Source organism: Lissotriton helveticus, chromosome 7 (assembly GCF_964261635.1).
Source record: "Lissotriton helveticus chromosome 7, aLisHel1.1, whole genome shotgun sequence".
In the NCBI taxonomy this organism is placed as follows: domain Eukaryota; kingdom Metazoa; phylum Chordata; class Amphibia; order Caudata; family Salamandridae; genus Lissotriton; species Lissotriton helveticus.
Window position 1 is genome coordinate 1,820,460,306 of NC_136068.1, and position 23,298 is coordinate 1,820,483,603.

At 47.9% G+C, this 23,298-nt stretch overlaps 1 long non-coding RNA gene across 1 annotated transcript in view; it reads right to left on the reverse strand.

Moving 5' to 3' along the window:
• Positions 1-19,366: 19,366 nt before the first annotated feature.
• LOC144770806 (uncharacterized) overlaps positions 19,367-23,298 on the reverse strand; it is a 78,482-nt gene continuing 74,550 nt past the window's right edge. The window contains exon 4 of the long non-coding RNA XR_013599032.1: positions 19,367-19,792. This is a non-coding gene — a long non-coding RNA (uncharacterized LOC144770806). The remainder of the gene's footprint in view (positions 19,793-23,298) is intronic.

Here is a 23,298-nt window from a genome sequence, read left to right on the forward strand (position 1 = left end):
AAATTGTGGGACACTCTTAACAAAGCTGGGATGCCCGCAGAGATCCTTTCATTTAGCATCAAACTACATGATTCTACATATGTGTCAAGTTAGTTTGGGACAACAGGGGGAAACAACAGAACACTTTTTGGTAAACAAGGGAGTATGACAGGGGTGTATCCTAGCCGCTACCCTTTTCTCCCTGTTCATCAATAAAGTGGTCTCCTACTACTCTGACTATCCCAAGGATGCTCCCAATCTCGCTGGTTCGAGGGTGCCTTTATCAATGTTTGCAGACAATACTTTAATCTGGTCTAAAACTCAAGTGGGTCTGCAAAGAGCCCTCGACCAATTTGCTCTTTTCTGTGACGACCATGAGCTTGTAGCCAATGTAGATAAGACCAAGTTCATGGTCTTGCACAGAAGTAAATCTGTCAAAGCCAGAGTAGAAATGAATAATGTGCCCCTTAAACAAACTGACTCTTTTGCCTACTTAGGGGTCACAATAGATTAAATTGGAAGCCACAGATGGATTTATTGGTGGTAAAGCCTAATCAACTAACGGGGGCCCTCCTAAAAGAACATCCTCTATCACTAACCAAACCAGTCGCTCCGGTCATGGCTATTTATCAAGGGAAGGTTAAAGCCTCAATAATTTACGGAGCTGAACTCTGGGGATTCGAAAACTTATCATATGTAGTCCAAGCACAGAATAAGTTTTGAAGGGCAGTCCACACCATTAAGGCCGCTATAGATGGATCTGGGGTGTACTTCTTTTGAAGAGGCAGCAGGTTTTAGACCTTTTGCCTATTGGCGACGGCTCTGAACTACCCCGGAGTTGGCTCCTTATGCGCAGGTACCTCAGTATATTAGAGAAGGCGATAAATCCAACAAAATTCCATGGTTACACAAGATCAAGGTAACTCTATCGAACATGGGCCTTAACCACTTTTGGCTAGACGCAGAAGAGAATTCTTTCCCCTCAAAAATGGAGTTCATATCCCTCTGACACTGCTCGCAGGCAGGTCGCTCCCCACGCCACCTCGCGGCCTCCAGCTGCCTCGTACCTGCTCCCTGCCGCCTGCCTGTTTTCCTGCCATTTTCCGCTCCTTTCGGCTGCTGCGTCCCTGCGGCCCCGCCCCTCTGTTCCCCATTGGACACCCCACTCACACCTCCCAGCTGCTCCTCCCTCCCTCTCCCCCTCTTAAGGAGGCCATGCAGTGGCGTGGGAGCGACCTCTGAACCTGCTCGCAGGCAGATCGCTCCCCACGCCATCACACGACCGCCATCTGCCTCGTACCTGCTCCCTGCTGCCCGCCTGTTTTACCGCCATTTCCCCCTCCTTCCCGCTGCTGCGTCCCTGCGGCCCGCCCCTCTGCTACCCATTGGACACCCCGCTCCTGCCTCCCAGCTGCTCTTCCCTCCCTATCCCCCACTTATGGAGGCCGCCCAGCCGAAGGCGCGCCAAAGGCAAGCCCGTCTGCGCCCGTCCGCGCCTGGACCGCGCCCAGGGCCAGAACCCCTGGACTCTGCGAACGCCACAACACCAGACTCCGCTACGACGCCAGCACCCTCTACGCACTCAACGCCGGTCAAAACCACACCTGCTTCCAAGCTGCCCCAAAACGGATTCACGGACCTTTCTCCTGCCACACCTGCAGCTTCACCTGCGACAGAGCCTCCAAACCTCCAAGGACTGGACCCAAACGCCTCCGTTGCATACTCCTCAACACCCGCTCCGCATGCAAACACGCCGTTGAGCTCTGGGATCTGCTCGACACCTCCACCCCAGACGTGGCCTTCCTGACTGAGACCTGGTGGAACGACTCCTCGGCGCCCGACATCGCCATAGCCATCCCGGACGGCTACAAGATCACCCGCAGGGATCGCGCCAACGGAACCGGAGGAGGAATAGCCATCATCCACAATTCCACCATCAAGGTCGCCACCCACGCAGACGAAACCCTCAACACCGCCAAACACCTGCACCTCCGGATCCACACCGACCCCAACACCACCCTCAGAGGAACACTCATCTACAGACCCCCCGGACCCCGAGCTCAATTCAGCGACTCCATCACCGACCTCGCCAGCACCCATGAACTCGCCTCCAAGGACTACATCCTCCTCAGGGATCTGAATTTCCACTTTGAGAACAACAATGACGCCAACAACGCCACCCTGATCGACAACCTCGCCAACCTCGGCCTCAGACAACTCATCAGCGCACACACGCCTCTGGCCACACGCTGGACCCTGTCTTCTCCACAGGCACCCACGTCACCTACGACCACACCACCGAACTCAACTGGACCGTTGACCGCTGCATCCATTTCACCTTCAATAAACCAACCACGCACCACCGCACCCAACAGCTACCTCGCCACTGCTGGAGCAAAGTCACCGAAGACTAGCTGATCACCATCCTTGCCCAAAACCAACCCACCGACCCCACCAACCCAGACACCGCAGCCCGCAACCTCAGACAGTGGATCGACGACTGCGCCAACACTCTCGCCCCACTTCAGAAACCCTCCAACAACCACGCCAGCAAGAGAGCCACCTGGTTCACCGACGACCTGCAGACCTCCAAACGCGCATGCCGGAAACTGGAGAAGATATGGCTCCACGAACACACTCTGGACGCAGCCCACAAGGACGCCACCCGCAGACATCACCACCTCTTCAGATTAGCCAAGAGATCCTCCTTCAAAGACCGCCTGGATAAAAACGCACACAACAGCAAAGAGCTTTTCAGCATCGTAAAGGAACTCTCCAACCCCAGCGCCAACGCCAACAACATACTGCCCTCACAAGAACTGTGCAACTCACTGGTCATCTTCTTCCACTGCAAAATCGCTGACATCCGTGACCGCTTCAACCATGACCGCCCGACTACGCCACCTCGCCTGTGAACACCACCAGCGCCAACCGCCTGACCTCCTGGTCCAACGTCAACGACGACGGGACATGCAAAGTCATGAACTCCATCCACTCAGAATCTCCGTCAGACCCGTACCCACACCACGTATTCAACAAAGCAGGCGCTGCCATCGCACCCCAACTACAGAAGGTCATCAACATCTCCTTCGAAACAACGACATTTCCGGAAAGCTGGAAACACGCCGAAATGAACGCCCTCCTCAAGAAGCCCAAGGCGGACCCCAAGGACCTCAAGAACTTCCGGCCCACCTCCCTGCTCCCGTTCCCGGCGAAGGTCATCGAGAAAATCATCAACATGCAACTGGCCCGCCACCTGGAAGACAACAACATCTTGGACCCGTCCCAGTCCGGGTTCAGACGAAACCACAGCACCGATACAGCCCTCATCGCCGCCACAGACGACATCAGGCGCCAACTAGACAGCGGCGAAACATCAGCCCTCATCCTCCTGGACCTGTCAGCTGCCTTTGACACGGTCTCCCATTGCACTCTAAAGACACGCCTCCTAGAAGCCGGAATCCAAGAGAAGGCCCTTGACTGGACCTTGTCCTTCCTCTCCGGCAGAACCCAGAGCGTCCACCTTCCGCCTTTCTGATCCGAGGCCACCGACATCATCTGCGGCGTCCCCCAGGGCTCATCCCTCAGCCCGACGCTGTTCAACGTCTACATGGCCCCCCTCGCACAAGTGGCCCGCAAACACGACCTCAATATCATCTCCTACGCTGACGGCACCCAGCTCATCCTCTCCCTTACCAAGGACCCGCACACCGCCAAAACCAACCTCCACGAGGTAATGAAGGTTGTCGCCGACTGGATGAGGAACAGCTGTCTGAAGCTGTACTCGGACAAAATGGAGGTACTCATCCTCGGACCCACCCCCTCAGCCTGGGACGACTCCTGGTGGCCGCCCACACTGGGAACAGCACCGACACCCACCGACCATGCACGCAACCTAGGATTCATCCTCGACTCCTCCCTCTCCATGTATAAACAGGTCAACGCTGTCTCCTCCTCCTGCTACATCACCCACCGCATGCTCCGCAGGATCTACAAGTGGATCCCGACCGAAACAAGAAGAACAGTGACACAGGCTCTCATCAACAGCAGACTGGGCTACGGCAACGCACTCTACGCAGGAATCCCAGCCAAACACCTATGACGACTACAACGCATCCAAAACGCCTCTGCCCGACTGATCTTCAACATCCCCCGCCGCAGCCACATCACCCCCCACCTGAGAGACCTACACTGGCTCCCCGTCGACAAGAGGATCACCTTCAAGCTCCTCACCCACGCACACAAAGCACTCCACAATGCCGGACCAACCTACCTGAACAGCAGATTCAGCTTCTACACCCCCACCCGCCAGCTCCGCTCGGCCATCCTCGCATCCAACGAACAACCTCCGATGTCAGGTCCTTCTCCTACCTCGCCACCAAGACCTGGAACACCCTTCCTACCCACCTACGGCAAACCCAAGGCCTACTCGCCTTCAGAAGACTCCTCAAGACCTGGCTCTTCGAGCAGTAGCGGCACCCCCTCCCCTCAGCGCCTTGAGACCTTCCCAGGTAAGAAACGCGCTTTACAAGTACTCTGATTGATTGATTGATATGCAGGGAGTTGGTTTGGTAGAAGTCCTTTTCCCAGGTGAATGGAGATTCCTTAACAGGCCTCTTTTTGGATCACAAAATTGAATTTAGATTGGAGGCTCTTAGACCTGGCATCATTGGCGTGCGTCTCCCTTCCATTTTGACGGATTGCCTCCTCTGTTTTGATATATTTTGCTGGATTTATGCTTTGGGAACTGTGCCACTGCTAATCAGTTCCACAGTGCAAGTGCTCTCTATGTTAAATTAATGTACTAATTGGTTATTCCATAATTGGGTTATTTGATTTATCCGTCAGCCCCTAGTACAGTGCACCATGTGTGCCCAGGGCTTGTAAATCAAATACTGCTAGTGGGCTTGCAGCACTTGTTGTGCCACCCACAGAAGCAGCTTGTAAAGTGTGTCTTAGGCCTGCCATTGCAAGGCCTGTGTGCAGTCTAGCACTGCCATGTCGACTTGGCCAAGTGCATCCACTTGCCAGTCCCTAAACATTCCCTTTGCTTCATGTTAGACACCCCTATGGGAGGCCCAAGGGCAGGGTGCATTGTAAGTATAAGGTAGAACATGCTCTGATGTGTGTAGCATGTTCTAATAGTGAATTACAGCCATTTTAATGTTTCACTATTGAAGGCTACCTGTTCTCCATAGGTTAGAATGGGCAGTTGGATTATTACATTCTTATAATCCTAACTGACTCAGGGAACATGGTAGAGATTTGAATTTAGTATGCCTGAACTCAGAATAATAGAATACATCTTTTAGTAAAGTTGGTTTTAATGTTCTGTGTTTGAAAATACCACTGTTAGAAAGTAGGTATTTTCTTGCCTAACTGTCCAGGCCTGCCTCTGCTGGGTTGTGTATTCCTTGTCTGGGTTTGTGAGTGACAGGGTTGGGGGATTCCAGGAGACAGGCTGGGGCAGCCCAGTGCTGAATAGAGAGATCTGCATCTAGATGGAAGGGAGGAGTTGCACCTGGGACCTGAATAGGGCTGGGCCTTCCCTCTAGAATGCTGGCTCCACCCTCTGTGGCTTGTCTGATGTCTCTGCCCTGCACTGTGAAAGGAGAGGAGGAATCATGTCAACAGAGTGCTCCAAAGCAGGATCTTCCCTCCCCTGTGCTGGCTCCACCTCCTGTGGGGCGGCTGATGTCTCTGGCCTGCCCAGTGAAAGGAAGAAGAGAGTCATGTTAACAAAGTGCTCAGGAACTGGTTTGGACTAGGCAGAGGCCTCTCTGCCTTCAGAGAACAAAAGATTTTAGGGTATAAATATTTGGACCCTGATCCCAAGAAATTAGATCACTTCTGGAACAAGAAACCTTTCTGCCAAGCAGAAGAACCAAGGAAGCTGTAGGAGTTGTACTGCCCCTCTGCCAGTGTGCTGTTTGCTGGGTTGGCCTGCAGTTTTTGCTTCATTGCCAAGGGAAAGGAGAAGGAACTTTGTAAGGACTTTCATCTACAGAATATTCTCCAAGGGCTTGAACTGTGCTTACCTTCTGCTGAAGTCTCAGGGACAAAAGACTTCACCTCCAGCTCCCTCCTGAATGTCCTTGCTGGCAATTCCGACTCCAGTCACTTGCGTGCCGCTGGGAGCTGGAAGTGCGACGCATCAAGAAGAAGCGTGTCGCCGCCACAGCTGAAATCATCGCAACGCCGGAGAAGCGAGCCTTCGTCGCATCTCCCTAGAAGTGTGTGTTCATCGAAGCTGCCTGCTGTCGCATCACTGGAGAACCGTGACGCCATCGTGAGAGTCGCCATCGCATCACTGGAGAAGCGTGTCGCAGGGCCTGTCGCGGCTCCAGAGTACAGGGTCGTCGCAAGGCTGCCAGGGCATCATCGCATCGTCATCGCATTGCCGCATCAAGGGCGCTGTCTCCTCGCATCGCAATCGGATCGCATCACATCAAGACGCCATCTTGCGCACCACAACGGGCCTGCAAGTCGAGAATCTACACATCACCTCCGCACCGGTAAGGCTCACGACGAGTCCCCTACTCTGCGCAAGCATTGAGGAAGGAGGCAACTGTTCCCCCGGGTCATGGAACCGGCGCATCTCCCCTTTTGCGAGCCTTTTGGTTTTTTTGAGTTACATATCCAGGTACTTTGTTGAGAACCTTGTCGCATTTACCATCAACTTGAACTAAGAGACTTTGATCATATTTTAAGTAATCTTAAGTGTAGCAATGTGGATTTTTGTCGTTTGTGGTCTTGTGTTTAAGTCTATATAAAGAATACTTATTTTTATAAAAACCTGTGTTGTGTCCATCTGTGGTGTTTTCACTGTATTACTGTGTATAGTCACAAATGCTTAACACACTGCCTCTGAGATAAGCCTGTCTGCTCGTGCCAAGCTACCAAGGGGCTGAGCAGGGGTTATTAAGGAGTGTAATCCCCTTATCCTGACTTAGAAGTAAGGGTCCCTATTTGGACAAAGGTGAATACCATTGCCAACTAGAGACCCCCAGATCTAACATCGGTGGTCAGTGGTGAGGATTTGGACTTTGCATTTGTGTTTCATATACAGTGATTGGTGTACACTACTAGTGAGTGCAGACCAAACGCGACCACATACTTTTTTAAAATCCTTTTTCCTTGGACTGTTAGTTTTTCCTGAAAAACTCCCAATTTTTATTACCATGAGTAAACCAGCATCTGTTGCATCTATGGATCTTGATTTTGAGGAAGAGAGGTTGGAAACCTACACTGAAACAGCTCAAGTATCTATCAAGGAAATTGAAAGTTGCTACACCAGGCATTTCCAAAAAGGAAGACTACCAGAAGGCGCCTAGGTGGACGCTAGAAATGTCCCTGATCTTGTGGTGGAGCCTGTTGGGGATGCAGATGGGCAAATTGATGGGCCAGAATTTCCAGCCAGGGAAAGGGTGCTGTCCCCACCTGGCAGCAGCATCTCTTTCAAAGACCTGTCCCCACAGTCAGAGGGAAACAGAGAATAATAAGTTGTCCTTGGAAAGGGAGAGAATGAGAATGGAGCATGAGAGAATGTTGAGGGAGTTAGATATCAAGGCCAAGGGCTAGGAAATCAATTCCTCTGGTGGCAGCGCACCATCTGTGCCTTCAGAAGGCAGAGTACATATTCCCAAAGATGTCATCAAGGATTTCCACAAAGGTGAAGATATTGGGCAGTGGTTTGCAGCCTATGAAATAGCAATGTTGACCCACCGGGTCCCTGAGAAGGATTGGGGAGCGGGGTTGTGGAGCCGCTTTTTAACTGAAGATAGGGATACTCTGTTAGACTTGCCCAGTACTCATAGGATGTCTTATGCCCACATGAAGGGAGCACTGATGACAAGGTATGGGTTAACTCCAGAACTCTACAGACAGAGGTTCAGGAATTGTAAGAAACTGGAGGGAACCACTTGGGTAAAATATGTGTATTTCTTTTGCAGAGCTATGGATGGTTGGGTGAGGGGTAGCAATGTTGATAATTTTCAAGCGCTCTGTGATTTGATTGCTAGGGAGCACTTGTCTGCTAATTGTTTTCCAGAGCTACACCAGCACCTTATTGATAGCAAGTTGACTAATCCTAGAAAGCTTGCTGAAGAGGCGGACCGCTAGGTCAGTACCAGTGCCCGTGCCAGCTTATGTATTTCATCATTAAACACCACAAGGGCAGTCCAGCAAACCTGAACCATGGAAAATCTGTCAATGCAACAAACAATTGGTTCAAGAGAAACAACACCTTAAAATTAATATGCTCAGCAATCAGCAAGTTCTTGATTGCTGAGTATATTAATTTTAAAGTGTTGTTTCTCTTGAACCAATTGTTTGTTGCATTGACAGCTTATGCATGTAGGCATGACGACCCGTACGGTTAAATTACGAATAATGTAGCATAGAAGCACAGTAAGATGTAAAAGACAAGCCACAAGACTAACTAGTCACTTTTTAGAAGGAAATCATCGCCCAGTCCACTTCACATGGGCGGTTCTGGAACAACCTTATATTCCAGAACACGTGACAGACATCTCCAAGTTTCTCCTACAAAAAGAACAGAAGTGGGTGTTCAAGCTCAAGAGCGATAATGTAGGCTTGAATGATGCCATACCATGGGTGATGTTATAATGAATGTGGGTATTTTAGGCCTGAGTTATACAGCCATCAATGACTTGTCTGCATTCCTTGCCATTATGTAAACTGCCTCTGTGTTCTACCTAATGTGCTTCCACTCTAAGGTCTTCAATCATTGAGATTTCAGATTTATGACAGATTTCCAGCGGGCCTCTCTATACACCATAATAATGAAGGCTAAGAATATAACAGCGGTAGGACATGGAGAGCCACATAGTGAGCAGTACAGGGCAAAGGGTATTCTGTTTACGTCCAAAAAATTTGCAATAGGGTCTAAGTACCTAGTCTGCTGCTATATTCTGCGGATTACATCACAAATAAGACACACTATCTAACGTGGCAAGCCGCAATGAGTTCATATAAATCTTGTGTAGTAATGGATTCAATGCACACTACATAAGTATACACTATATGCATGATCGAATTACTGTTTGAGTAACTCGGTGGGCTAGGCTGTTGATGGTGGTCTATTCTGTACAGGTTGCACATTAAAAACTGCATTGTTCAATCATTGGGATTAGAGTTAGGACTACATCACCCATAACTCTCGGCACGACCCTTTACATCAAGGGTCGCGCTAGATGAGAGTCTTGAGAATTACCAAAGCTTAATATAATTATGTTCGCAACCATTTGCCCTCCGACTAACATTAGTCAACATTTTTTTTTTATTTGGTGCAGTGATGAGCTAAATACCATCTAAGATTTTTTACATTTCGTTTGTAACTATTGTCTTCTTGCGAGCCTCTAATATTTAGATTTCAAACAATGCGACCGCCTCATATGCTCTGGGTTTCATTACACGGCAATATATAGATCGTCAGAAATAGTATACGCTTTGTTTGGCGGGCTGAACTACTTTTCCCATGAGCCCCATGTCGCGCCCTGATGACATCATTACATACACGGGTGGCCGTGGTTGGAAGAAGGAATGGTTTCCAGAATAAAAATGGAACACTTTCACCCCACCGGTACTCCCCGACGGCTCCGCTGACCGTCTCAAGGTACAGACGGAGAGGTGAGTCGAGAACTATACAGCGTAGGCTTTACTCAGGCACTAGTGGTGACATGGTATAATGTTCGTTAGGTTGGCGATATTACAATCTTTGCACCGAGTGAATGCACTAATTAAATATTGCTCAGGGTAAACGCATGAAATTAATCTACTAGCTGAAGATTTATACTGATTAGAGGTTTCTACTTGGGAGCACCATATAAAAAAGCTAGATGTATACTTTACCCACTGCCCAACGGGCTGAGCGTTATGTAAGATATACAAAGAGAGATGGGAGACTGTAACAATGCAACTTTACATCAGTGTTACACTCCATCTGTATATAATGATGGCTAGATATATCAATACTAACCACACGAGAAATATTTTTTTTAATTAATGTGTGAGTGACATTAGATGCATAGTATGGAAGGCTTAGTAACACATATAGAGGATGTTAAGTAAGTTAGAAGAACATATTTGTTTATGGTTCTACTTTTTACTTTCTAGAGTGGTGCCTCCTCTTTTTCCTGAGCTGTTGCCAGGTGAGGTGAGGTAGCTTCCTTGCAACATCTAGGTAAGCATTATAAGCTCATGACCCATTATTGGAGTATAGTAGCTGGCAACTTCTGTGCCACTATTTTTTGGTATTTTCTGATTTTCCTGTGTTGTCTGGGGGACTTATTGTACTGAGACATACGTTTTCATTCATTTTTTGTAGACATCATCAGTCATAGGATGATCGCTAAAGAAGAAAAATACACACCAAGATATAGGTGATTCTGGTTGTATCATTACCAACCAGGTTGTATGTATGACTAATGATATTATTGTTTTCACATTTAACATTTGCTTTTGACACCGTTGCAGTAGCAAACCTTGGGTGAGTCCTGGCGAAGGCACTGGTTGAATAATGACCACATGTGCTGAAATATGTTGACCACTTAAATACTCTAGACAGTTATCTGTTGACACTGTCTGATTTTGCACTGTTTTTAATTTGAATTGCGGGAGACATCAATAAAGTTATGGTCTGTCACAACTCAATTTTAACTTCACGATTCACCCATGCACTGCACTTAGTTCCCACATAAACAACCACTCTCATCTGGTAGGATCTCAAGCAATCAAACTAAAACATCCTCGGGCTCCCTATCATTATGATAAGGTTGTAGCCCTTAGAACCACTAGTGTGGTTAATAAAGAGGAGACCCACATGATGAAGCATGTCACCAGGTCTGGTGAGTGATGGGAATCTGTAAATTTCTTTAAATTTTTTCCTGTTTCTTTGCGGCGTCTGTCTCAGTGTTGTTCTTCTTGCAGAGTTTTGCCGGGTACAAAATATTTAATATAGACCCATGGATACTCTAGGTTTGTAATGTCAGTACCAGGGTCCACAAGGGTCTTGTGGGAGACTCTGCCAAAGGTGGGTAGGGTCCCCAGCAGAAGAGTGGGGGGGACAAGGGTAAACAGAGTGAGTTCCAAAAAGGTCCCCAAAGTAATTCCCAAGGGAACCAGGGTAAGGGTTCCCAGCCTCCCCCTGAAAAGAAGTCAGGACCCCCGACAGGTAAACCTGTTCAGAGAGGGCCCCTTACCTGCTTTAAGTGTAAGCAGGGGGGACACCGTTGGTATGATCCCCAGTGTCCTCAGAAAGGACAGTATGTGCCACCCCGTGCACCACCCCGTCAGATGGCCAGTGTAGCCCTGGGTGGGGAGGAGATGGGTGCCCAAGGTGGGTGGGGTCCCTCAGAAATGTCCCTTGTCTCACTAGGAGACTTTGAGATGGTCCCTAGAACACAGCTGCCTGATAACACTTAGAAATACAGGCAGTGGGTGACCATCAATGGCCATAGAGTGGAGGTTCTGAGAGACACAGAAGCAAGGGTGACAGCTGTTAAGTGTCACTTGGTCTCTGAAGAGAAGGTAGTCCCTCATGCATTCTTCCCAGTTGTTGCCGCTGACAACACTGAGAGCCATTGCAAGGTGGCTCAAGTTCCCTTTCAGTGGGGCGGGGGGTCTTGGGTACTTTTCAAGTAACTGTGAGGTAATCCATGCCTGTTGATTGTCTGTTAGGTAATGATTTAGAAAGCTCCCCTTGGGCGAAGGTGCAGAGGAAGGCGCATTTAGAGATGTTGGGTCGGCCTGAGTGGGCATGGCAGCTAAGGGTGTTCAAGAGACCCTGGAGCCTGAAAGTATGGCCCAGGGACCTGCCTTAAAGAGAAGAGGTAGGGGGTGTGGGAAACCAGCCCCCATTGTTCCCACGGTCCAGGAGGAGGCAGACCTTGAGGGGGATGCCCTGGAACCTACAGGGGAACATGTTTCTGAACTGGGGAACCTACCTGAGATGACCCATTGGTAGCAAGAAGGGGGTCCCTCCGGGGAGGAATTTTGTGAAGAGCAGCAGAAGTGCCCTTCTCTTGTGGGATTGAGGCAACAGGCCACAAACCAGGCAGCAGGTGATCAGTCGGGATCACATTGGATCTACTGGGAGAATGGTTTCGTGTATAGCAAGCCTAAGGCTGCTGAGCCTGGGTCAGCCCGTGTGCTGGTGGTACCCCAGCGCTTCAGAGCCTTCCTACTGGGTTTGGCTCATGATCTTCCTTTAGCTGGTCATCTGGGGCAGAACAATACCTTTGAAAGGCTTGTCTCCCACTTTTATTGGCCCCAGATGCGGAAGAGTTCAGATACTCATTGTAGGACCTGTCAGACTTGCCAAGCAAGTTTGAAAAGCAGGAGGAGGCACAAGGCCCCTCTCCAACCTTTCCCTGTAGTCAGTACCCCCTTTAAACTGGTGGGAATTGACATTGTGGGGCCACTGGACCCCAAGACAGCCATGGGCAACAGGTTTATCCTGGTCTTGGTGGACCATGCTACCCGGTACCCGGAAGCCATTCCGCTCAGGACAGTGATGGGGATCTTCTCCCGTGTGGGGTTCCCCAGAGAGGATGTGTCTGATCGAGGTACAAACCTTAATTTCTAATTACATGAAGTCTCTGTGGAAGGAGTGTGGTCTTACCTACAAGTTCACCACTCCTTACCACCCACAAGGAAATGGGCTGGTTGAAAGATTCAACCGGACCCTCAAAGGCATGATCATGGGTCTTGAAGAACTAATGAGGCGTAAGTGGGACGTCCTCTTGTCATGCCTTCTGTTTGCCTACCGAGAGGTGCCACAAAAGTCTCTAGGGTTCAGCCCCTTTGAGCTTTTGTATGGTCACCCGGTAAGAAGACCTTTGAGTTTGGTCAAGGAAGGCCGGGAGCAATCTCCCAGGAAACCTCCCCAGGATGTATATTGCTACATGCTGGCCTTCAGGAACCAGACTTGGCGTTTCAGAGATCTCGCTCAGGCGAATCTGGAAGCCAGCCAGGAGGAAATGAAGCGGTGGTACGATCAGAATGCCACTCTGATTGAGCTTCAGCCTGGACAGAAAGTTTGGGTCACGCCACCTGTGGAGCCTTGTGATTTCCAGGACAGGTGGACAGGTCCATATGAGGTGGTGGAGCGTAAGAGTGATATCACCTATCTGGTGAACTTGCGGTCTCCCAGGAACCCTTTGCGGGTCCTGCATGTTAACCGCCTAAAGCCCCACTTAGAAAGGTCTGAAGTGGGCATGCTCCCAGCCTTCCTAGTCGCCAGATTACAGATCATCCAAAATGCGAAGGGGAGACTTCTTTGTAATGTGCCTAGTAGAGAGAGTGTACGAATCCATCTGAAAGAACTACACTGGCTACGAGTAACACAAAGGATTACTTTTAAAATTCTGACACTAGCATTTAAGGCAGCCAATGACCTTGGGCCTTCGTATCTGAAGAAAAGATTTAGCCGCTACACCCCCACTCGATCTTTACGCTCAGCGGATTGTAATTTGCTGAGCGTTCCTCGCTTTCGGCGAGTGCGCCTTGGAGGCCAGTCAATTGCGGTTCTTGCGGCTTCGGCCTGGAACGCTCTGCCTCTGTTCTTAAGATCAATTCAGAATTTTGTACCTTTTAATAAGGCACTGAAAACTCATTTTTTGGACTTGCTTATTAGATTATTTTAAATTATTTCTGTTTTTCTTTGGCCACCTGCTTGTTTTCTTCTTTCGCGCCAGGATACTCTGGTAGTAACAGAGCGCGTTATAAAACAGCTAAATTAAAAAAAAAATCAGTCACCAGGACTGATTCACACCCCATCCCCAGAGCTGATGAGCTCATTGATCAGTTAGGGGCTGCACGGTACCTCAGCACGTTTGATTTGACGTCTGGGTACTGGCAGATTGCCTTGACTGATGGGGCTAAGGAGAGGTCAGCATTCTCCACACCAGATGGGCACTACCAATCCCGGGTTATGCCCTTTGGGATGAAGAATGCACCTGCCACCTTTCATAGGTTGGTCAACCAGGTGTTGGCTGGGCTGGAGGATTTCAGTGCCGCCTACCTGGATGACATTACAGTGTTCAGCGCCAGTTGGGAAGAACACTTGTAGCACAACTGGGAAGTGTTGATGGCACTGCGCAAGGCCGGCCTCACGATCAAAGCAAGTAAGTGCCAGATCGGGCAGGGTTCCGTTGTGTACTTGGGTCACCAGGTAGGAAGCGGCCAGGTGGCGCCCCTACAACCCAAGATTGATACCATCCTGGCATGGGAACCCCTAAAGACTCAGACACAGGTGAGAGCCTTTTTAGGACTCACGGGGTACTACAGGAGGTTTGTAAAGGGATATGGCAAGATTGTTGCACCCTTGACTGAGCTGACTTCCAGGAAACAGTCCAAGAAAGTGAACTGGACTGACACCTGTCAGAAGGCTTTTGACGCCCTGAAGACTGCCATGTGCACTGTTACAGACCGGCACCGACCAGAAATTAGGAGCTTGCAGGAGGCCATCGCCGCCCCTTGAAGATACGCGCTGAATCTGGCCAAACGCAATTTATTTTTCCACAGCTTCTTCGGCATACCGGCAAAATATACAAAATGTGAAGGTCAACCTGGCCTATTCTAGAACTGAGCCCTTCAAAATGACGGCCTGAGTGCTGCACTTTCTAATGTTTGATCAGCCCCTCTAATAGCAGGTCCCTTCGTATCAATATTTTTAGATAACATTGACGGTGCTGGTGCATATTTGGCACATGTTCAAGATTTGGTCTAATCGAAGCAATCAACCAGTGCGCCATAAAATTCTTTAGATAACAAGAGGCGATATATCAGGCATTCGTTATAATCATACTTCCCTTGCGAGCGTTTTTATAGCAATTGAAAGGCTCCTGAATATACATAAATAGTCCACGGATATATTAGAACCTGTTGTTGCTGTGCTGTATTGCTATTTTCTCAGATTAACTATATGATGGTACTTTGCTGACAAAGACACTTTGTGTTGAAACGCGTTGAAGAAACCGTCACTACCTCACCCTTACCATCTTTTTAAATTGTGTTTTGGTTATAATGTAAACTGTTATCAAAAGAGAAAAAATATATAATCCTCTTTCTTTTTAATTCATGTGTATTTGGAAAATTATTAAAAATTCTGATTGTTTTTATACAATAATTCTTTTTAGTAAAGTGTTATTTTTATTTTTATTTGCTGGTCCTCATTGCATTGTTAAATTTGTTTTGCCTGGGATTGTTATTTGTCATTTGACTGCCATGTGCACAGCACCCGTGCTTCAGGCGCCCAACTTCTCAAAAGAATTCATTGTACAGACAGACGCTTCAGAGCATGGTGTGGGGGCTGTTCTATCACAGATTAATGAAGAGGGCCTAGACCAACCTGTAGCCTTCATCAGTAGGAGGTTACTTCCACGGGAACAGAGGTGGAGTGCAATTGAGCGTGAGGCATTTGCTGTGGTCTGGGCGCTGAAGAAGTTGAGACCATACTTGTTTGGGACTCACTTCCTGGTTCAGACGGGCACAGGCCCCTCAGATGGCTGATGCAGATGAGGGGTGAAAACCCAAAGTTGTTGAGGTGGTCCATTTCTCTACAGGGTATGGACTTTACGGTGGAACGCCGCCCTGGTACAGAACACGCCAAAGCTGATAGTCTGTCCAGATTTTTCCACCTTAGTGAAGAGAACTCCCAAGGGGAAGGGTACTTCTCCCCACATTTCAGCTGGCGGGGACACGTGTTAGACCTGGCATCATTGGCGTGAGTCTCCCTTCCATTTTGACGGATTGCCTCCTCTGTTTTGATATGTTTTGCTGGATGTATGCTTTGGGCTCTTGGCAACTGCTAATCAGTGCCACAGTGCAAGTGTTCCCTATGTTAAATTAATGTACTAATTGGTTATTCCATAATTGAGTTATTTGATTTATCTGTCAGCCCATAGTACAGTGCACCATGTGTACCCAGGGCTTGTAAATCAAATACTGCTATTGGGCTTGTAGCACTGGTTCTGCCACCCACAGAAGCAGTTTGTAAAGTGTGTCTCGGGCCTGCCATTGCAAGGCCTGTGTGCAGTCTAGCACTGCCATGTCGACTTGGCCAAGTGCACCCACTTTCCAGTCCCTAAACCTTCCCTTTGCTTCATGTTAGACACCCCTATGGGAGGCCCAAGGGCAGGGTGCTTTGAAAGTATAAGGTAGAACATGCTCTGATGTGTGCAGCATGTTCTAATAGTGAATTACAACCATTTTCGTTTTTCACTATTGAAGGCTACCTGTTCTCCATAGGTTAGAATGGGCAGTTGGATTATTACATTCTTATAATCCTAACTGACTCAGGGAACATGGTAGAGATTTGAATTTAGTATGCCTGAACTCAGAATAATAGAATACATCTTTTAGTAAAGTTGGTTTTAATATTCTGTGTTTGAAAATACCACTTTTAGAAAGTAGGTATTTTCTTGCCTAACTGTCCAGGCCTGCCTCTGCTGGGTTGTGTATTCCTTGTCTGGGTTTGTGAGTGACAGGGTTGGGGGATTCAGGAGACAGGCTGGGGCAGCCCAGTGCTGAATAGAGAGACATGTATCTAGATGGGTGGAGGAGTTGCACTTGGGAACTGAATAGGGCTGGGCCTTCCCTCTTCAATGCTGGCTCCACCCCCTGTGGCTTCTCTGATATCTCTGCCCTGCACTGTGAAAGGAGAGGAGAATTCATGTCAACAGAGTGCTCCAGACCTGTATCTTCCCTCCCCTGTGCTGGCTCCACCTCCTGTGGGGCAGCTGATGTCTCTGCCCTGCACAGTGAAAGGAAGAAGAGAGTCATGAAAACAAATTGCTCATGAACTGGTTTGGACTAGGCAGAGGCCTCTCTCCCTTCAGAGAACAAAGGATTTGGGGGTATAAATATTGGGACCCTGATCCCAAGAAATTAGATCACTTCTGGAACAAGAAACCTTTCTGCCAAGGAGAAGAACCAAGGAAGCTGTAGGAGTTGTACTGACCCTCCGCCAGTCTGCTGCTTGCTGGGTTGGCCAGCAGTGGTTGCTTCATTGCCAAGGGAAAGGAGAAGGAACTTTGCAAGGACTTTCATCTACAAAATATTCTCCAAGGGCTTGAACTGTGCTTGCCTCCTGCTGAAGTCTCAGGGACAAAAGACTTCACCTCCAGCTCCCTCCTGAATTTCCTTGCCAGAATTCTGACTCCAGTCACTTGCATGCTGCTGGGAGCTGGAAGAGCAACGCATCGAGAAGAAGCGTGTCGCCGCCGCAGCTGAAATCATCACAACACCGGAGAAGCGAGCCTCCGTCGCATCTCCCTGGAAGCGTGTGTTCATCGTAGCTGCTTGCATCACCGGAGAAGCGTGACGCCATCGTGATAGTCGCCATCGCATCACCGGAGAAGCGTGTCGCAGGGCCTGTCGCGGCTCCAGAGTACAGAGTCGTCGGAAGGCTGCCAGGGCGTCATCGCATCGCCGCATCAAGGGCGCCATCTTCTCATATCGCAACCGGATCATCGCATCAAGGCGCCATCTTGCGCACCGCAACAGGCCCGCAAGCCGAGAATCTACGCATCACCTCCGCACCGGTAAGGCTCACGACGAGTCCCCTACTCTGCGCAAGCATTGAGGAAGGACCCAACCGTTCCACCATGTCACGGAACCGACTCATCTCCCCTTTTGCAAGCCTTTTGTTCACTTCGCGTTACGCATCCAGGTACTTTGTTGAGAACTTTGTCGCATTTACCATCAACTTGAACTAAGAGACTTTGATAATCTTTTAAGTAATCATCAGTGTAGTAATGTGGATTTTTGTCGTTTGTGGTCTTGTGTTTAATTCTATATAAAGAATACTTATTTTTATAAAACCTGTGTTGTGTCCATCTGTGGTGTTTTCACTGTATTACTGTATATAGTCACAAATGCTTAACACACTGCCTCTGAGAAAAGCCTGTCTGCTCGTGCCAAGCTACCAAGGGGGTGAGCAGGGGTTATTAAGGAGTGTTATCCCCTTATCTTGACTTAGAAGTAAGGGTCCCTATTTCGACAAAGGTGAATACCATTGCCAACTAGAGACCCCCAGATCTAACAGAGGCCTATTGGGATACCATCACAAGCTATGGGGACAGGAAGCTCTACCACCAATTTAGAGTGGGAAGTCTCCCCATAAAGTCGTTCACCAAAAACTGGGGGACTGACTTAGACTTATGTTGCCACTCTTGCCCATGTGTGGAATAGACCTTGCTGCACATCCTCTTTGTTTGCCCTGCATATAAGGCACCTCGCATAAAATGGCTTAAGCCAGTTTGTGCACAAATGGGAACAAGATCTTCTCAACTGGCTTTGCGTATTCTAATGTCTGACACCAGCGTACTCATAGTTGTTGCCATGGCAAAATTCTGGAGCTGGACATGGGCCATAAGAAGGATTAGGATGCAGGGCATTATGTAACCATGTATGTACTTTAATACCTTTTTTGCCATCTTGTAATAGGTTTTTTCGAGCTCTAGTGTCTTTTTCCAACCTAAATAAGCTAACGTATGCCATATACTTGTGACTAATTGTGCCACATTAATTGAGGTTTCATTCTTTCAGTATGATTTATCTTTGATGATAAAAGTCCCTATACAATTTTGGAATTAGACATGTAACTGGATTTTAATGAGTTTTATCTTTTGATATTTTTATATCTTTTATTAAGACAAATTTGGTTGTAATGCTGTTTTTTTGTACATGTGTCTTTTATGATTGTTCATAATAGAATAAAGACTAACTGAACTGAACTGGAAAAGGAAACATACATTCTCAGACAAAGAGCAGGAGGTGCTGATAGAGGAGATGGTCTGCAGCCATGAGCTTCTCTTTGGGAAGAAAGCTTTGAAAGTCCCAGAAGCAAGAAAAAGGAAATTTTGGATGCAAATACATGAGAAAGTGAATGCTGTGGGTGTTACTCATCGTACAATCGAAGAACTTCGCAGGAGGTGGTACGATATGCGCTAAAAGTCTAAGGAGAGGGTGGCAGCCAGACTGAAGAAGTCTAACAAGACTGGGGGAGGAACATCCACAGCAGCACAGCCAACACCCCATGAAGAGCTTGTGGAGTCCACTCTCCTTCCTGAGAGTGTAAGTGGTGTGGCTGACATTGACAGCTCCTACCTGCATCCAGCAGTCAAGGTAAGATGCATGGAAAATATTTTTGCACACCGCCCCATAGCATGCACACTCTCTAGAATGTGTAAAATGGAAACAACACATGTCACTCCGGTCCACTCCTTACAGCACACACACCAATGCATCATGGGAGTTGTAGTTGGATGTAGGATAATCTGTCAATGACACATAGAAAATCATGTTTAAAATGTGGGTTACAGATCAGGGAAAAAGACAGTGTCAGAAGTCAGACAACTTAAAAGTTTTAAACTTTATTGAGTCCAAAATGCTGACGAAAACACAAACTCATGTGTCCCCCTTTACCTCCACAGCACAATCCGTGGCACTTGAGGACAGTGCAGAGGGTGATGATGTACCAACTACTTTGGAGCACTCCGATGATGAGGACTCTAGTGATGACTCACAACACACAACCATTACGCGCAGGAAGCGCACATATGTGCCCCCACTGGCTCCATTGGAGGATGACTTTGATGCCATAGGGGAGGCAAGTGAGGACAGAGAGTCAAGGCAGGGACTGTCTGACAGCCGTACACATGAAAGACCACAAATCAGTGTGGCAGCAATTGAAGCACGGAGGTCAAGGCCCAGGAGCAGCACTGCCACCGAAGAGGAGCATACAGTTTTTGCAGGACTTGAGAACAACATGCTTGAAGTTCAGCGCCTGCAACAAAAAACATTACGTTCCATTATCAGCCAGCTGAGAACCCTCAACAAAAATCAGCGGTACATGGGGGAGGGCATCATGGCAATGGCAGGTGCCATACGTGACCTATGTGACACTCTAAAACAAAATGAACATGCCAGGGACAGGGCTGCCCAACGTGCCAATGCACGACTTCACAATTACACAAAGGCGGTGAACCGCCTCTGCACCAGCAACTTCACCCATCGCAGCATTACACTGCAGCTGCAAATGTCACACTGCTAGCAGGACATTGTGAGAGGGCTGGAACAGGTCACAAGTGCAGTGGAACCCATGCAAACCGCCAACTCTGGTGGCAGCACACTCATGGTCTCTGGGGAGAGCGAAGAGACCTCAAGTAGAAGAAGCAACACTCCTACATTGCCTGATGCACGACGTCGCAGCGGCAGACGAGGTGCAAACCTAGGCACACAAAGGAGGGCAATCAGGCTGGGCACCAACCAGCACCAATCTGTCAACGGAGGAGGTGAACTGTACATTGACACATTGTGGCAAGGGGTGAAGCAACCCACCAAAACAGATTGTACACATTCTTGTGGAGTACCTGCACTGGGTACATAACATGTGCTGGGTACAGCAACAGTTAATGTTTGTGAAGTGTGAATAAACACATCACATTTGTAAAAAATCATTTTGGCTCAGCAGCTTCATTTCTTACCTAGAAGTAGTTTTGTGTGATCTCAGTCCGTCTCTGACGTCCGGCAGCTACCCCTCCTCCTGCTGCTGCCCTGCCAGGGGGAGGTGGGCAATCGTCATCCGATGTGTCTGTGTCGCTCACATCAATTGTGGTGCCTTTCCTCATAGCCATGTTATGGAGCATTGCGCAGCTTGCCATGATTTTTACAGCATGTCTCAGGGCTGTATTGCAGTGCCCCTCCACTTTTATGTAGGCATCTAAACTGGCTCTTTAGGATTCCAAAGGTACGCTCTATGACGCTGCGCTTAAATCTGTGTGCCGTGTTGTACCTCCTCTCCCTTGCACTTGCTGGATCCAGATACGGGGTCAGGATAAAGTATCGCACTGTATAGGCACTATCACGTGCAGGGATACAAATAATAGGTAAGTCAATGCCCCCTCCCCCCCAAGAGATGTAGTATATGGATGGATGTGTGTCATTGATTTACCTAGCAGGTATCGCCCTCCAAACTCTCCAGCACTCAGACGTCTGTGCATCCCACTATGTCTAAATATGAAAGAGTTGTGTGTGCTGCCAGGGTATTTTGGTACAATGTCATTGATAATGTACTTAGCATTGCACACAATCTGTAGATTCAGGGAATGGTAGCATTTGCGGTTCCTGTACACATAATCAGTTGCTGCTGGGGGTGTGAGGCCACATGGGTCCCATCAATGCAGCCAACGACATGGGGGAAACGTGCAATCTGGTAAAAGTCAAGTTTGGTTTGCTGTAATGCCTGTTGGGTGCTAGGGAAGAATATATGATGTGATGGCCTCTGTAGCATTGCATCCAGAAAGGCATGGAAAAAGCGAGGTGCAGTGAGCACAAGACCTGCACATGGGTGGGAATTGTTTGGGTCCTGCGTGTTGGGTGTTCCAAAAATGGTTTCAGCTCCAGTTCACGATGGTCTGTGGGTGCAGCCAGTACTTCTCATGGATGTCCTCTTCAGTCTGCTGGAAACAGCGTGATGAAAATACATTCCTGTCTCAATCTCCTCTGTGCAAGGGCACGAATACGCAGCCTCCTGGCTATCACATATATTGCAGCCATTGTGGAAGTTTCTGTTGCATTGTGGGCTGCTTTATAAACCTTGCACATGGTTACCACCTGCATGCACTTGGTGGTAATTGCAATTTCTTAATTTGCGATTGTTTTCCAAATCGCAATTTGCAATTTTTTGTTACATTTCATTGCGATTTCTTATTTTGCGAATTCCTGTCTGCGACTTTCGCTAACGGAAAAAATCGCAAACTAGGAAATCGCAAGGATATTCGCAGACTTCATGTTTTCGCAACGCTGTTTTTTGCACATCGCAGCGTTTGGTTGATACATATGCCCCCTAATCACTCATAAATGCAGAAAGAACACTTAGATGTCATTTTCACTTTTTGTAATTCATAAGCATGGTTCTTTCATGTAAGATAACACATTTTAAAAATAATTTGATGACATGAATAAACCGTGCTACTTGATTTTTTTTTAATTAATAGGTTGGTGTTTTAAGGATGAGTAATGCCGATTTGATCCTGCAGTATAAACATAAAAGACATCGCATTTTGTAGTACTTCAATACATAGTTCAGAGACACAATGGATCTCAAAACGCAGCGTGAATTCATCAAATTTGCTCCATGAAAATTGATTGCAGCAATATTTGTGACCAGGCTAGGCTGCCAAGCAGGTAACACCAACTAAATCCAGACATTTCTTTAAGCTTGACACCTAGGGGAGTACAACGTGGTGTAACCTGCATGTATCCCACAGCGTTTTTTTACACAGAACGCCCTGCTCTGGAAGCTGGTTCTTTATGTAGCAGACCAAAATAAGGTGCGCCGTGTAAATAGCCCAGCCAAACCCCAACTGATTTTCAGAGGCACAAATGATAACCCAAATGCTCTTTTCTTGTGGTAGTGGCGAGCAGGTAGGCTGGTCAGAGGATAGTGCTAAGCAGTGGTTAATTTGTAAAAAAAAAAAATAAGTGCCAGGGCTCTTGTCAGGCGGCAGCTTGAACCAACCCGTTTCTCCTGCTAGCGCCGCCTAAAACAGAACCAACTACTATGCATGAAAGTGGGGAGATGATGCAGCGAAATGGCCAGAGCTGCAGTCTTTGGAGCTGGGGAAACAGATTTGAGTATCGGCATCGGCTCAACATCCTGTGATTCTGGATAAATCACTTAATCTCCTCATAAATGAATGTGTCATTAACTGGTGCTCATGAAATGTGCCAGTGTTGATGAATAAGTGCCGGTTCTGAGCACCAGAAACCACCGGCTTAAATTAAGCACTGGTGCTTAGCATTTATTGCACATACAAAGGCAGTAAGTGAGACACACAATCAATAAAGAAATCTGACATCAATTTATCAAAAAAGCACTTATCTTTATATGAATTTAGATACCAAGATTATCGGAATTGGGTAAGTACTTTTCAAGATATTAATTTTTTTACATTTCAAGAGTTGACAGTGCAATTTCTGGAGTGGTAATGTTATCCTATGGAGAGAAAACATGTATTGCATTCGGGCATTTGCCAGTGACTTATGGGACCCTTCTCCTGGACTTAAGGTGAGTATGGTGCAAGGTCCATAGCCACACCAACCGGTCACCTCGGCTGACCCTGGGCGGCCGGGTTCAGAGGTATGTCTCGGCACCGGGGAGCTCCATTCACTTCAATGGAGACCGATATGGTCGAAAAGAGGATGAAAGCTCGGACAGGGGTGTAGTGTAGTTCCTATATTCCCAATAGGCTCTGCGCATTGGAATAATATATCCTATAGATTAGACGT